The following is an 18151-nucleotide window of genomic DNA, read 5'->3' as shown; positions in this document are numbered from 1 at the left end:
CACAAAAGACCAGCTAGCGGTCATAATGCAGTAGGCATTCTGAATGGCAACAACTGTTTGCTATATTGTAAACAGATGATTTTAAGTTGATGTTGGTTTCATCCCAAACGCTGATGTTCTCTAGAAGTTACCAGTACATGAAGGGCTGTTGGGGAGTTCTGTACTCTAGATACCTGTTTTTATTCTTGTAAATACCTGATTTAATATTAAGCAGAACATTTAACCTTATGACTAGCAGTCGTAAGCCTGAGAGTTATTAAGGCTCTAATATTCAATACTTTAACCATATAACAAGCCTGCATGGTCATTACCGCTATTCTTCAAAGGTGCAAGCTAAAACAATGCTACTCACTTTCTTTTATTTTCCTGGAATTCGTTCCCTTTTAACAAAGATACAGTCTGGTTTATGCTAGAATGGTCAGGATATCCTTTCCATACATATCCACATTCCCAGTTTGGATGTGTCCATGTATTCTGTCCATCTTATTTCTTAGGCAGCCTTTATTTCTTTCATAATTTTGTTGCATGACCTGAACATTATATAGTTATATATTTAGGCAAAACATTTCTCTTACATAGATTTCATGCTAACGCAGAAGAAAAAATGACGACTTTTCATTTCTTTCTAGTTTTAACTAATCTTCATGGAGTTCTGTTCTTTATTGTGATTTAATTTTCCACCACGTGTCATACTAGATGAGTTGAACTAATACTGAGTGATTTTATTCTGTCCTAAATGATCCCTGGTTTTAATAAATCACTATGAATTATTCTGGAAGGGCCATGACTTTTACATCACATCACAAGCACTGCTATTTTAGTTACTTATCTTCCTTATGGGGCTAAATATCTGACTTGTGCACTGGTATTGTTTTCTCAAACTGACATTTTAAAGACTCTCTTTTAGCCAATGGAAACAAAATTATGTTCTTTCTTCTTACTTTTGAGACTGAAATGCATATTACGTACTGTATCTAGCATCAATAATTTGTTAACCTCCTGATGAAGGACTTGTCTTAGCCTGAAATACCATGTGACTGTAAAACCTATATTGGACCAATAAAATATACAGCAGCACCTCCGTGTTCAAGGATTACTGTCATTTTGGTTGAATTTTAATCCATGCCTCTTGCAGAAAAAGTTACTTTCTTCTATACTGTCTGAAATGCTACACATGTGAACAGCACAGCATGTACTGAGCAGGTGGAGAGAAATGGTGAAGCCTAAATAGCAGATATCACTTCTCGGAATCAATAAAACAATTTCAGAGAGCAGATAAAACAATTTCATGGTTTTGCTGGCACAGTGGTAGCTGTGAAAGTTGACTTACTCAAGACAGGGGGTGTCAGTAAGCTCAGTAGAAGTGGTACCCAAAAGAAGTGGAAAGATCCCTCCAATAATAACACCTCCATCTCAGTTGTACCTGAGCACCTCAGCCCATAGTGGTGATGTCTGTTGAGAATCAGTGATTCTGGAGGTAAGACTGGAGATGAACACAAACAAGATCAACATATTTCTCCTTATTTAAAAATTAGAGCCTTATAGCTCTGTGTGGAGAATGTACTTTATCCCTGTAAAGTGCCCCTAAATATAAAGCACCTAAATGATCTTGCAGTCTTAGTAGCAAGATAGCAAGAATAGTTACTGATCCTAAAATTTAAAACGCATTTGAAATTAGGTTATATTTGAAAAAAATCTTAAATCTATAGATTTGTGTTATTCAGTCATTTAAAGAATTATCCATAAGCTATGTGAGCTAAGGTAACCATACAACAAATATTAGCAACTATTAATTTTCATAAACTCGTATAGCAGTCTTAGTTTATTCCTACTGATATATGGATGTGACTTTTATGCACTGTCATGAAGTAACATGACCAGAGATAAACATTGTTATCAACTGACCATGTAATTTGTATAATTCCTCTGACCATCCAGATATAGATCAAACTAAAAAATGTATTCCATTGGGACCTGAACTGCAAGATATTCCACTGGGACCTGAACTACACAGAAGTCTCTTGATAAAAGCATATTCCATAGGTAGATGTTTTCCCTTCCAGGTGAATATTCTATTGAAATAATAATCACCCTGTGTGGACAATAAAAACATGTAATCTAATATAGTCAAGTGAAGATCTCATTGCTGTCCACAACTTTAACAAAATAAAAACCATGTAATAATCTGAGGAAGTGCAGGTCAACATTTTTAATGTAACAATCAGAAAAAAATGATTAAGAAATAACATCTTTGTCTAACCTAAAGGATACTCCCCAGTGTTAAGCATCATGTATGTTTCCTAAAGATGAATTTCGTCCTATACCAATATGTGCTGGTTTTAACTGGCACAGATAAATGTTGTAATGAAACTTTGATTAGCACTGGATGCTGTATCTTTACTAAAGCTAATCAGTTAAACTAGCAGTACAACACAAAGGACTAAAGCTATGAGCTGATTCACCCTACATTCCTGGGTTTGATTCCTGGAGACTTGCCTTGTGTACTGTGTGACTGCAAGCAATGCAAGACCTTGAAGAAATTATCAGTTACTCCTGAAAAGAATCAGAAATGTTCATGGTTTCTCAGGTTAGCAAGACAATGTAGAAAATGCATTTGTTTCTTTGAATTTTATATGTCCTCCCTCTACAGAGGATATTAAAAACAGAGCATAATATGACCATGTTGTGGTAAACAATGTGGTGAGGGTACCATAAAGTGGTCTAAAAGGGATTAGTTATTCATAAGTAGCAATAGAGTATGCTCATGTTGGGGATAGTGATGCGTAATGAAGCCTCATAGTCACAATAATAGCAGCAGAGTATGCAACTGTGTAGCTCCTACTAGGAAAAATCACATGACCTGAGGGGACATTGGTATGTATGCAGCATGCCCAGTGCTATGAACACCTGCACGTCACATTAAAGCACCTCACACCTGCTTCATGGACAAATCTGCGAGCCCATCCAAGGGCTGCACAGCAAACTGTCCACTAATTTTATTTTAGAAATGGCAAGGAAACGGGGTGATAAAATAGTCAGAAAGAGAGAAAAGTAGGTAGAGGAATACACAAATGAATAACAGCAAAAAGAGTGGCGTTGGACTAGCAGAAGAAGGATTTATATTTCGTGGGACAAGTGCCCCTCTTTTTCTAAAGATTGAGAGATGGAAAGGTAGCATGGGGAAGGTGTGGGTAAGAAGCTGGCTATTTGTTTTTTTTTTACTCTAATTCCTCCTTTCCAACTCTCCTGAACTACTTCCAATACATCTTCTTATCTTATCTGTTACACCTGCTGCTTCTTGACAAGTCTCTCACTATAATATTTTCCATGTCTCATAGAATATCTAGCACATCAACCTCCCTACCGAATTTCTCACTATAATATTCTCCAATATCTCAGAAAATACCTCTCTACATTTACCTCCTTATCATCACTTCATCTCTTCTGACAATCTCTTTCTTCTACTACTATCTGTACACAATCATTTTCTCTTCCATGTCTCTTTATATCTTTACTTACCTTTTATCCTTTAAACACACAAAGCAAACGTATTATATTGTATGTCTTCTATGTCCTTAATCTGCTCTGCCAGTAATGTTCAGCTGTAAACTAGAGTCTTAGACTAAACTGTTTACAGTCTGCCACAGATGTTATTTATCCACATGATACATTGTATCTGATACAGATGTTATTTGTCCACATGATACATTGCATCTGCCACAGATGCTATTTATCCACATGATACATTGTATCTGCTGCAGATGTTATTTATCCACATTATACATTGTATCTGCCGCAGATGTTATTTATCCACATTATATATTGTATCTGCCGCAGATGTTATTTATCCACATGATACATTTTATCTGCCGCAGATGTTATTTATCCACATGATACATTGCATCTGCTACAGATGTTATTTATCCACCTGATACATTGTATCTGCTGCAGATGTTATTTATCCACATGATACATTGTATCTGCTACATATGTTATTTATCCACATGATACATTGTATCTGCCACAGATGTTATTTATCCACATGATACATTGTATCTGCTGCAGATGTTATTTATCCACATGATGCATTGTATCTGCCACAGATGTTATTTATCCACATGATACATTATATCTGCTGCAGATGTTATTTATCCACATGATCCATTGTATCTACTGCAGATGTTATTTATCCTTTAGTAAGTGTGGCAGTGTTATGCATTTATTTCTGTGTTAGATCCATTTATCCATATGATCCATTGTTTTATGTCTAGAAATATATGTATGTTTAGGTCTAACTGTAAAAGCTATTAATGTTTGCATGTTACTAGTAACACATGTAATGTTTACTTATAACTGTAAAATCTTTTATGTCTGTATGTGTTTTTGTGAGCTTTACTCCTTGGGCCTCCACTGAAAATGGGTTTCTGACCCAGTCAGACTTTCCCTGTCACCAAATGTCAATAAATAAATAAATCAAATAAATAAATATTTAGGTGTCAGTAGAGACATGTAAACAAACATGTAACAAAGACAAGGACTGACAGGGAGGTAGTGTCACAAAAAGGGATAACAATGGAGAAGTGCAAACTGAGAGATCGTGGACAACTAATGATTGGGAAAACTGGACTTCAAACATGGAATGGGGAGTGAAACAAAAGGAAGTGCAACATCATGTTAGGGGATAGGGCAAGGTTAGGATGGGCTGTCAAGCCATCTCAGAGAGAAGCCCCAATACTCAGTTATATCTTTGGTTGACATGGTGGCTGGGTTCCATCTCTTGTTGGCCAATGTTTGGGTCTGGCTGGCTACACAGCTGCATTAGTCAGATGAGGAGGTGTTCCAGAATACCATTGCTGACATGAAGGTACTAGTCAACCCCAGTTCTCCCCAGCTGTTGAATGTCATAGCAAGTGACCCAGAAGGGTCATTCTCCAATGACGAGTATATGCTACTTCCACAGAAGTGCAACAGAGGCCACCAGTGAGCTCCAAACCCAGTGATCTTTATCACCCTGCAGAGAGGCAGGCCTGGGAACTGCCGAAGAGCCAACAGTCAGTATGGTGACCAATGCAGAGCACATGAGTGCTACCTCATCTCTGCATGCTTCATGGTCAATCCTGCAAAAAATAACCATAGAGGAAAACCAAAACAAAGCAATACAAGAAAAAAATAAGAAAAATAAGAAAAATAGGACACAGATCAGTTACTGACTTGTACTACAGTGTATTAGAACAGGATCAGAAAGGAGAAAAACAAATTAGTCAATCAGCAAAGCAGCAGAAACAACTTTGATGGAACACACTGCATATACAACAGATAACACAAATACATTACTGATATAAATTAAATGCTTAGTACATAGTACAGAAACAGAAGGAAAATATCTACAAAGCAGTAAATAAGTAATCAATGTTTAAATATTTGGTGAGAATTGAAAAAAATACAACTGCTCAGTGCTACAATACCCATAATACATTAATGCCAATATGTAATGAAGTGTAATTGATCAGCCGCCTGGACAGTCTGGTCTGTGTCTTCTAGAAGGTACCCTATTTTCCTTGATCTCCAGATGGTCTGAAAAATATAAAACAAACAGTAATGAGCATGCTGTATCCCTGTCATTAGAAGGCAGCTGCAGCTATAGAAGCCAGGCCTGTTGTACTGTGACTGTGTACTTAATATATTATTTGATCATTTTCAAATCTAGGTGCTTAGGATTCACCCCCCCCCCCCCCTTGGCTGACCTGGTGTGACTCAGATTGAACTCTAGAGTTCCCTACAAAATGGTGTCTAATGGACTGCAATCAGTTTCTCTCAGCATTTAAAGAGATTGAACTCTACAGTTCCCTACAAAACGGTGTCTACAGGACTGCAATCAGTTTCTCTCAGCATTTAAACAGAGTAGGTTGCACACAAAAAGCATTTGTCAAGCTTTCACTTACAGTGCTTTGTAATTAAGCAGGTCACCATATTGGTCAGCCATAGGGCTCTTTTGTTTCTACTTGAGTGTTTGCCTCCTTCCCCTGTAACTTAAGTAAACTGACTCTTACATTAAGAGCTATAATACTTACCTTATAGCTTTAGGACACCTTAGGAACCCTTGTTCAAATGTCAGGCTGTTGCAGTTTACAGGTAACCCTTGTAAAAATTCTCAAAATTGTATACTGTTGGTCTGTCTTTCCTGATAAACATAAGTTAAATTACAGTGCTGAGTGCAACTAACATTAAAATTAAAGTACTGTGTGCAAATAACACAGTGCTGAGTGTAGATTTTAGGCCCTTGCATTTAACTTACCTATGGTGTGGTGTCTTGAGTCAATCAGGGTATTCCCTGTAACCACTCCTGCTGCCTTCTCTTTCCCCCCACCCCCCTCTTTCCTCAAACAGGTTAAACTGCTACAATTCAGTACAGGCATCATTTTCAAATCTAGGTGCTTAGGATTTCCCTCTCTCTTCACCCCTTGGCTGACCTGGTGTGACTTAGTGTACGTTTCTTCATTGTATGGATCCTTTACTGTTTTTTCTGTAACTGAATGACCTGCTGCTAAATTCTGATTCTGCACAGACTGCTCTATTTTATTGCAGAGGCTCTATAAGTAGCTAGTGACTTTACTGAATTTATGTGGTAATATTTGTGTTTAAACTGAACCTGTACCTAGAGAAAGTGTATAATCAGAGCTCCTCCTTGCTGCATGTGTTTTTTAATGTTTAAATTGCACAAACACATTGAAGAAGTGCTTTTATGACTTGAATAACTTGGGCTAGCTATACCTGAAGTGCTTTTACTGGCAATTTTCCAGTTGTACAATTATGAACAATTGATTTGTTTTTTTTTTCTGGTATATCTTTAAAATCTGGCAAGCGTTTATTTACTGCATTGCTCTCTTGCTTAGGTTTCTTAGCTATAAATCTTAGTTCATTCTGAAGTGTGCTACTTTACCCCCCCCACCATACCTTTCTGAATGCATTATTATAAAATAACTGTCTGTTGTTGCCTTCATGATTACCCTAGAATCTCTGCTTTTCTCTTTTCCTAGTTGAACTCTACAGTTCCCTACAAAACGGTGTCTACAGGACTGCAATCGGTTTCTCTCAGCATTTAAACAGAGCAGGTTGCACACAAAAAGCATTTGTTAAGCTTTCACTTGGAGTGCTTTGTAATTAAGCAGGTCACCATATTGGTCAGCCATAGGGCTCTTTTTTTTTACTTGAGTGTTTGCCTCCTTCCCCTGTAACTTAAGTAAATTGACTCTTACATTAAGAGCTATAATACTTACCTTATAGCTTTAGGACACCTCAGGAAACCTTGTAAACTGCAACAGCCCTGCTACTTTCGCCCTCGCTATGCTCGGGCTCTCTTCGCTCCCTCCCTGCCTCCCTCCCACCCCCAGTACGTCTAAATTTATAGTACTATAGCCACTCCCCCACTTTCTAGATCATATCTGCTTTCATCTGGGATAATTCCACCCACCCCCATTCTTCTACCTACATTTTAATAGCACATTTTAGCTTTCATCTGGCATTCTCCCATCCCCCTTCCAGTACCTTTACGTCACCACTCTATCTTCTGGTGTTGCATCACCAGGTAAAACAGTTCCCTAACTCACTAGCTGAATCACAGATAATGATATACTCCTCTTTACCATCCCTCTTGTTCGCACCATACCTCTTTACCTTGTATGAAAACCAGTTTCTCACAGGATTTCAGGTCCCAAAAGGCCATACTATCACCCCAGCTGTAAATCCTTCCACCTTCAACCATACTTACAGTACCAGATCCTATCCGACATCTTGTTCAGTCTATCAACATCTCAACCCCAGGCACATTAGCTCTAGATCCAAACACTACCACAAACTAATAAACAAATTCCTGAAGTTCATCATCAAGTATTGACTCAACCTAATACTTGGTGGTGATATTCACCCCAACCCTGGCCCACCCACATCAGATACACATACCCCCTCTACTTGCAATTTAAGCTACAAACCTACAATTAATAGGCCAACTAACTCTCTCCTAGCCTGTCATCTCAATATTAGAAGCATTAATAACAAGGTACATGAATTGCATGCACTTCTGGATGTCCACTCCCCTGAGATTCTCTGTTTATCTGAAACCTGGTTAAAACCTAACACTAAAGACAATGAAGTGTTACCACCTGAGTACAACATACACAGGCTGGATCGTGCTTCGAGGAAGGGGGTGGGGTAGCTGTACTCTATAAATCTGAGTTGAATGTCACCATAGATGTAATACAACCACCTCAGATTAATAGCTCAGAGATTCTTGCCACCAAATTACAACTTAATAAAAATAAATGCATTAATATCGTCTGCATGTACATTCCCCCAGGTAACAATATATCTACATTTGAAGATATCCTGCACTGGCTATCATGTCACTACCCCCAAGAAACCCTACTACTTGGAGACTTTAACATAGACTGGGGCACCTGTTCCTCAGAATCCCCAACCACCCATATTAACCTGCATGCATTTACACAAATTATATCCACCCCTACCAGGATAGGTAAACCCAACCAAAAAGAAAGTATACTTGACTGGGTACTCATAAATAGTCACCCCCAACTGTACACCTCTGGTACCCTCCTTGATGGCCTAAGTGATAACCTTCTCACATATGTAATTAAGCACAACACCATTAATTCCCAACTACCCTTATTCAGAAAGGTTAGAAACAATAAAAACGTTGACCCTGCCAAATTCCAACAAGAAGTGAACTCATGTAATTGGTCTATTCTAAAACACCTCCCCTTAGAGGAAGCAGTAGCATACTTTAACAACAAATTCCTTGAGATCCTTGATTTGCATGCACCTGTTCGTTCAAAGAGAACCAAGGCAAAAACTGCACCCTGGCTTTCTAAAGAGTCTAAACTCAAAATTGCCCTTAGAAACAAAGCATGGGCTTTATGGCGTTCTTCTAAAGACTCTCAAGATCACATTAAATACAGGCAATCCAGAAACAAAACCAAAAAAATCAATTTTACAAGACAAAAAACAATACAACTGTAATTTACAGACAGTAAATCAAAATAACCCTCAGAAGTTTTGGGCAGGTTTAAATAATCTACTACATCCTGGACAGACTTCAACCCCAATCCCTGCTGCTACTATTGATAAACCCCTGAAGATGTTTCTGAAAGTTTTAACCAATTCTTTACTGAGATAATTCAAGCCCTAGCTAACCAATTACCGCCTAGCTCCCCTGGTCCTGAAAGTAGCACCCGTAGAAACCTACTCGCATTCAGCTTCCAACCAGTCACCACTTCACTTATCCATACCTTGATCAAAAAATTAAAACCCACTACAATTTCTCCTGATCAACTCTCTGCCGTGTATCTACAAAAATCAGCTGATGCTATTGCTTACCCCGTCTCAATACTAATCAATCGAACCATAGTAGAAGCTAAAATTCCCACCATCTGGAAAATATCCTATGTAATCCCACTTCACAAAGGAGGCAGCTCTACTGAATTCTCTAATTATAGGCCAATAGCTATACTCTCTGCACTTGCAAAGATTATGGACAAATGTATTCATAGACAACTCATGCACCACTTAATCCAGAATCACCTTATGGCAGACACTCAGCATGGCTTCCATCCTCATCACAGCACTACTTCAGCCCTCCTAGCCTTTACCAACACCATAAACCATAATCGCAACAATAATTATATATACTCAGCCCTTTTCTTGGATCTTTCCAAGGCATTCAATATGGTTGATCACCAACTTTTAATCCACACCCTGCAAACATTCTGTCTAGATATTAGAGCCCTTCAATGGTTTCAATCCTACCTGAATGGTCGACAGCAGGCTGTCCTCTGGCAGAACAAACTCTCTAACCTTCTACCTAACACCCTTGGAGTACCACAAGGCTCTATACTAGGGCCCTTGCTGTTCTCCATCTTCATTAACGACCTTTATACTGTCATCCCAAAAGTCAGCTGTATCCAATATGCTGATGACGCTACTCTGATTTGCTCAGCCACATCTCCAGTAGAGTTATGGTCAGCTACCCAGACCAACTTTAATACAATAGAAAAATGACTTTCTGAACATCGTCTGATCCTAAATCCCAAAAAAACTAAAATGCTATTATTTTCACCAACACGTAGGTCTACCGCTTTCACCTTTACCATAAATTCAAATGATGGCACAATAATCTCCCCTGACCCCTCTACAAAACTATTAGGTGTCATCATAGACAATAATCTAAAATTTGACCTACATGTTAACCAAACTATCAAAACCATCAACAAAAAACTAGGGCCACTGTACAGAATAAAAGCCTTCCTAACCCCTCCAGCTAAAATTGCCATAGCTCACTCTCACCTTCTTTCAACCCTTCTGTATGCATCCACTCTACTCTCAAATTTAAACAAGACTGTCCTTAACAAACTCTCAATTTGCTACAACCACATTGCCAGGTTTGCCACTGGGCTGCCTTTTAGGACACATCATTGCATCAATCTAAATCAGCTTGGGTGGCTTGAACTAACCAGCCGAATCCAGTATAACCAACTGATTATGGCCTATAAAATCCTCTATAATCCGGACAATACTCCTGCACTTAAAAATATTATCACCCCCTATAACATTCCTAGACCGCTTCGATCCTCTAACAAACTACTAATTCAGACTAGCAAAATTAATAACACAGCCGGTGACTCTCTCTTTGCAAACTCTGTAAGTAGATCCTGGAACTCTCTTCCAGCTGATATTACCTTACCTTCCACCTTAGGTCAATTTAAAACTAGACTCAATGTATCAAGCCTGGCTAACTCTCTCTAGAATGTGTAAAAATCTGCTAACCAGTTTACTGTGTAATTTAATTTAATCCTGACTTGTGCACAGGATTAACTCTAACCCGTGGAACTTGTTTAACTTGCTTACTTATGTGATCTCTGTAAATAGTCTGTAATATGTAATGCTGGTATTATGTAATGCTGTATCTGCTTACCCTTGGAGCTTTTCTCCCCGGGCCTTCGCTGAAAATGGACATGCATCCAGTCAGACTATCCCTGTCAACAAATGTAAAATAAATAAATAAAAATAAAAATTATTGGGGTCATCTCTCTACATCCTCTTTCTCCCATTGGCAGAGAATGTGTGGGTGGTGCCACCTCAGGTCACTATACTGATGTTGGCACTGCTCCCCAGGGAGTATGGTGCCGGTAGTATCACTCACCACATTGGTAATCTAATGTGTACATCCACTACATCCGGGGTACGTTCATAACCCCCCCCCGTAGGTGCTCCTTATGCTGCATATGCAGCAGATATAAAAATATTTTGCATTCCTTGCTACACCATATGGAACCCCTGCCAGAGTCTGATCCTGCTAAAGCTATGTCCATTCATCAGGTCAATCCAGGAGCTGAAACGGTAGTCAGAACACATAGCTTGACATCACAGATAGCATGTGCTGGACATAAATAGGCAGCACACTAGTGTGATACCTTTGAACAGCAGTGAGATGTAAGTGGTCAGTAGAGACATAATTGTGGTCATTTGCCAGAGATGGCCTGCACCTGTCACCCTTGGGATACTGGCTAAGGCTGTTGCCACCCCTATAGTGCCTTTTTTAGGCAAGTTTCAAATGACAAATTCACCACTGTAACAGGTACAAGCAAGCAAAATCTGAGGGTAATGCTACTCAATGCTAGAAGTCTAAACCTCAAAATGCACTCCCTCGAGGCACTCCTTAAAATGGAGAACATCGACATCTGTGCAGTGACAAAGACCTGGTTCAAAGCTCCAGAGAGCACCCCTGCATTACCAGGCTATAATTCATACCACACCTTTCGGCCACCTAACCCGGAACGAAGCACTAAAGGTGGAGGCATGTCCATATTCATTAAGGATATCCACACCTCCAGGCTAGTTGCACAGCATAATGCATCGAGATTATCCAAGTGCAACTAACTCTGGGCAAGACTGCAATCCAAGTTGTAGCTTGCTACAGACCTCCCCACCATGCCCCAGGATTCCTACTCCTCATTTCTTGATACACTGGAAAGTATTAGGGTACAACCCAACACCCTAATAATGGGCGATTTCAACTACCCCACCATTAACTGGGAAAACTACTCATGTACCAACTCTTTTGCTCAACGTTTTCTGGAATTCATAAATTCCAATGCCTTGGATCAACTTATTCACACCCCCACCAGGGGCAGCTGTATCCTAGATCTGGTCATTACCAACATGGGCAACCAGTATTCCACACCAGAGGTCAATTCCTCGTTGGTCATATCTGACCACAAGCTAATCACCCTAGACATCCACATCCCACCCCTACCCCCAAATAGGGAAACCACCATAAAAAACTTCTCCAAAGCCAACTTCACACTTCTTAAGACTGAAGTGTAAAACTTCATGACACGCATGTAGATGGACAATAGAGGTACGACTGCTGAATCCTACACAAATGCACTTTATAAGCACTTACACGAGTGCATGGATCATGCTATTCCTAATAGAACCAAGATGCTATCCTTCAAAAAAAGGAAGCCAATCTGGTGGTCCTCTGCCATAAACAAACTCTACAACAGAAGAAACTGTTGCAAAAAAAGAGTGCAATCCCATGACTGGAGGAACTCTCTGGTCAACCTCAGTAAGAAGCTGAGATCCCTCATAAAATCCTTCAAAGCTAGTTACGAAAACAAAATTGCCACTGACTCTAAAGACAACCACAAAGCATTCTATAGCTATGTCAAGAATCTCAATGGCAACACTCAGATCTGCTCTGAGTTACAGCACAATGGCACTAAATATACAGAACCAACTGATATTGCCAACATCCTGGCAGATAAGTTCAGTGCTAACTTTACCCCCCTCTCACCCCCTAGAGGGCCCATCTCTATATCAGAAGAATGCAAAGTTCCTGTAATCACAGGTAAAAAACACACTCTCCAAAGCCAAGAACACAGCATCCATGGGGCGTAACAGTATCCCAGGCTGCGTTCTACATGAACTACAGAATGAACTGGCACCCTACCTAAGTACCATATTCAATCATAGCCTCACCTCAGGCTTTGTGCCCACTGAATGGTGCACCACGATGGTTATTCCATTCCACAAAGGGGGAGCCACGACGGACCCTGGGAACTACCGCCCCATTAGCCTAACAAGCCTGGTATGCAAGGCCATGGAACGTATCATCATGGAACTCCTAAACAAAGACATTGGTAATCTCCAAACTCTGGACCATGCCCAGTTCAGATTTGTAAAAGGCAGATCATATCTCCTAAACTTGACTGACTTCTTTGAAGCAGTCACCAAAGCCATAGATGAGGGTAAGGTGGTTCACAGAGCTTATCTAGATCTTGCCAAGGCTTTCGACACCATCCCCCACTCTGGAATTATAGATAAGCTCACTAAACTAGGTATAAATCCCTGTCACAAGATGGATTGCCAACTGGCTCACAGACAGAACCCACACTGTGAAAGTAACAGACCCAAATCCGACTTCAGACCAGTGACAAGTGGAGTACCACATGGTTCAGTCCTGGGTCTTCTCCTGTTTGATATCTACTTCTCTGAAGTACAGGCTAACACAGAAGGTCTTTGGCTAACAAAGTTTGCAGATGACTGCAAACTAGGAGCCATAATCGAAACTCTTAATGATGTGGACATACTACAAAAGGGCCTCAATGAGACAGATGCCTGGTGTCAAAGCCATAGCCTGAAGCTCAATGCCAAAAAGTGTATTGTCATCCCCTTTGGTAAAAACTCTGCACCCGTGAACTACCACATAGCTGGTAGTCTACTTAATGCCGAAAATGTGATAAGAGACCTTGGGACACGGGTGGGCAGTAGTCTCTCCTTTGATAATCACATCACCACAGTGGTCAGGAAATCCTTCTACATGGCTCACCTCATCACAAAAGGTTTCTCATCCAGAAAAAAAGAGGTCATTGTTCCCCTCTACTCATCACTCATTAGACCCATTATAGAGTACAATGCCCCTTTTGGTATGTGCCTCACAAGACATCTACAACAACTGGAAAGGCCACAGAAATACCTCACAAAGAGGATTACTGGCCCCAAACAGATGCCCTACGCAGACCGTTTAAAAAAACTCCAGCTTTACTCCGTCGCATATCGCCTACTCAGAGGTGATCTCTGCCTAACATACAAAGCTATGTCAAACCCAGAGCTATTGGACATGCTCCACTTAAAGAAATCCCAATCCCTCCAAGCTACACGCTCTAGGGACCTAACCCTTGTCACCACAACAAACAGAACATGCTGGAGGGATAGATTCCTGTCCCAGAGACTTCCCATACTCTGGAACAGGCTACCTATCTATGTCAAACAGAGATCCTCATTAGCACTCTTCAAGAAAAATCTTGATGATTTGATGGGAAATAGGAAATTCACCCCAGGGATCACTTCTGTGGCTCTGCTCGACAGTGGCACAGGAAAATAATTTTCCTGGGTGGCGAAAGCCACGGTCCATTTTTGGCTAGGCTTATATAGGCCCTAGGGCCAATAGCCTAGTACCTACCTATGAACCTATTAGTACAATGCAAACTGAAATTTATTTTATTTTATTTTATTTATTTAATATATTTAATATAAAATAAATAAAATAAAAAAAAAAAATAGTATAATGCAAACTGAAATGATCATGGCCAGACTCCACAGCCATGCAGACCCTGTGTAACCTCAATGTCAATGCACAGGCATGATGGACAGCTATGTAATATGATGACCATGGTTGTAGTGTGATGCAAACAGTAATTAGCTCAGCAAGAATCCTGAGTGTGCACACCATATGTGAGCTCAAAGTCCATGAAGGAGCAGGACAGAGTGACATAATGCAGAATAGGGGTGATAATACATCATTTTATTGGTATGGTTTAGAATTCTTACAATAAATCTCCTAATTAGCATACTAGGTAAGCTACACAATATAAGAAAGTCCATGGCATCCACAACATGAGTTTATTAATTAAAATACACACATTTACATATATAAAACACTTTAAAAATGTGAGTAAGCACTTTTGTGCATTGTATATATAGACTTCATCAGACGCCATTAAACTGCCAACAGCCATGAATATATACATCTTCGGAGTCACATGGTATTACCATTACTCCAATGTTAATTATGTAATCATTTAAAGTGGCAAGCAACAATCTAACAAACTCTCTCCTGAACAAATGAATAAGTTTAACATATAAGTAAACAAATAATGATAAAGTAGCCTATATAATGTCCACAGTATTGCCTAAATACACATACTACTATGTAAACTGGAAGTGCACATGGTAATTTAAATTGATGAGCACGTGTAGACTATTTTTCATACGCCACAAGTTTCAACAAACTTTGTACTGAGATAATCAAAGTGTTTTATACATGTAACAGTGTGTGTTTTAATTAATAAACTCATGTTGTGGATGCTATGGGCTTTCCTTTATATTTTGGTTTAATAATAATAATAGCTAAGCTACCAGTCTGGATGTTGCATGATAAAAACTGTGGTCAACATTTCAAAAAAAAACAACATCACAGTGAGCATCACAAAGAATCTGAAGAAACTATTTTTCACAGTGCAGTGAACATATTAGGAACACTACAGCAGGCAGGATAACATATACTGATGCATGTGTATGTGTGTGTGTGTGTGTGTGTGTGTGTGTGTGTGTGTGTGTGTGTGTGTGTGTGTGTGTGTGTGCATGTCTGCCCATGTGTGCATGTGCATATGTGTGTGTGTGTGTGTATATATATATATATATATATATATATATATATATATATATATATATATACACTGTGTGTTTGTGTCTGTGTGTCCGTGTGTGTGTGTGTGCATGTGCAGTCGTGTGTGTGTGCACATGTGTGTGTTTTTGTGTGTGAATGTGTGTTTGTGTGTGGCCACATGCACGTGCGCATGTGTGTGTCCACGCACGTGCGTGTGTGTGCACATGTATGTGTGCCTGTGCATGCACACATGTGTGCATGCATGTGTGTGTGTGTATGTGTGTGTGTGTGTGCGTGTGCACATGTGTGTCTGACCACGTGTGTGTGTGTCCGCATATGTGTGTATGTGCGTGCATGTGCATATGTGTGTGTGTGTGTGTGTGTGTGTATGTATAGACTGTGTGCGTGAGTGTGTGTGTGATAACTAATCACCAATCATACCAATCTGGTGGCATCTCTATGTTGCACATGACTTTCAGTTTGATTAGCAGTATGTGTGCTTGACAGAGCTGGTGGGTGCGGATGGGCATGACTATCCTGTGGGATAGCCATGCCAGATGGACATCTAGTGAAGGTCTAGGAGAGGCTGGAGTTCAAAAAGGAGATGCTAAGCTTGTAGAGTTTGAAAAAAAATAGCAGACATGGCCATCCCATGGGCCTCAGAGCAGGGAACTCAATAAGCAAGCTATTCCCCATTACCTGCCCAACCTGGCAATGATATCAGCACATTGGGAGGAACTTGTTGCTGGAGAAAAAGTCATGCAAGGCTACAGCATCATGGCTCCTGACTCTTCCAATTATCTTCTCTAAGTATGACACCTTACACCCCTTATAATCTACACATGGGTTTGTGGATACCCATGTCTAAGAACTTGCCTTCCAATGATGCATAAAACTATACACTGGAATTGAGGCTGACAGAGTTTATAGCCATTTACAAGAAAACTCAATTATGGCAATAGAACAAAAGGGTAATAAGAGGAAGTCATATGGAATAATGGATCATTTGTTGTTAAATAAAGTCATAGTAGAGAACTGTAAAAAGGGGAAGAATCTAAGTATGGCATGGATAGACCATTTGACATTATACAATGACCCCCCCCATTAATATTCCAAAACGTGCACGCTGATTGGTCAGCCTGCACGTTGTAAATCAGACTTATACTAATGGAAAAAAAGGTCCAGTCACCTGGACTTTTCCCATTAGTATAAGTCTTTATTTTTTCTTGCAGCAACGAAGAAAACAAGATCTCCGTTGCTTTTTAGAAAGTGTCTTGCTATGTTAAAGGAGTTTAACATAGGGAGACAGCTTTAAAAAAAGCAATGGAGATCTTCCTTTCTGTTACTTTTTTTAAAGCTGTCTCGCTATGTTAAACTCCTTTAACATAGCGAGACACTTTCTAAAAAGCAACAGAGATCTTGCTTTTTCCATTGCTTCCACCCATAGCTCTGATGTAATGCATAAGCATACACATGCGCAGTACATCAGAACTGCCACAGAATACAGGACAGCTGCGGAAGGGCAGCAAGGAGGTTTTTTTTCTTAAATAATGTCATTGTATAATAGCAATAACCCACTTCTGGGTGTGGGTCATGATGGATTTACCCACGGTTGACTTTTATATTTAACTGTCATTAGTCTGCTATTATATAACTCTTCACTGGCTCATTTGTACTCATTCTTTGATGACTATACAATTGCTTGTTTTGAGTTATACTGCTAGTTCATAGATTTTCTCATGTTATACAGTTAAATGTATATTTTTGCCTTTATGGCCCAGATTATGACTGAAAAGGGTCCTGGAACCAGTTCACTTATCCAGTTAATAAATGTTAAAGAGGTGAATAAGCAAATAAATCTCTTTACTTGATTTTTAAAGGATTTCAGAATTATCTGTCACCCAGTGCAGTTGTGCATTACTTAGATTTCTTTCACAAATAAACTGTAATAATAATAATAATAATAACAATAATAATAATAATAATAATAATAATAATAATAATAACAATAATAATAATAATAATAATAATAATAACAATAATAATAATGGTAATAATAATAATAATAATAATAATACTGCTAATAGTAATAATAATAATAATAATAGTAATAATAATAATGGTAATAATAATAATAGTAATAATAATAACAATAGCAAAAATAATGGTAATAATAATAATAATAATAGTAATAATAACAATAATGGTAATAATAAAAATAATAGCAATAATAATAATAGTAATAATAATAACAATAATGATAATAATAATAATAATAATAGTAATAATAATACCAATAATAATAATAACGGTAATAATAATAATAATAACAACAATAATAATAATAACGGTAATAATAATAATAATAACAATAATAATAACAATAATAATAATAATAACAATAATAAT

Source organism: Protopterus annectens, chromosome 7.part0 (assembly GCF_019279795.1).
Source record: "Protopterus annectens isolate FY-2018-M chromosome 7.part0, PAN1.0, whole genome shotgun sequence".
NCBI classification, from domain to species: Eukaryota; Metazoa; Chordata; order Ceratodontiformes; family Protopteridae; genus Protopterus; species Protopterus annectens.
Note: the sequence above shows the minus strand (reverse complement) of the source record.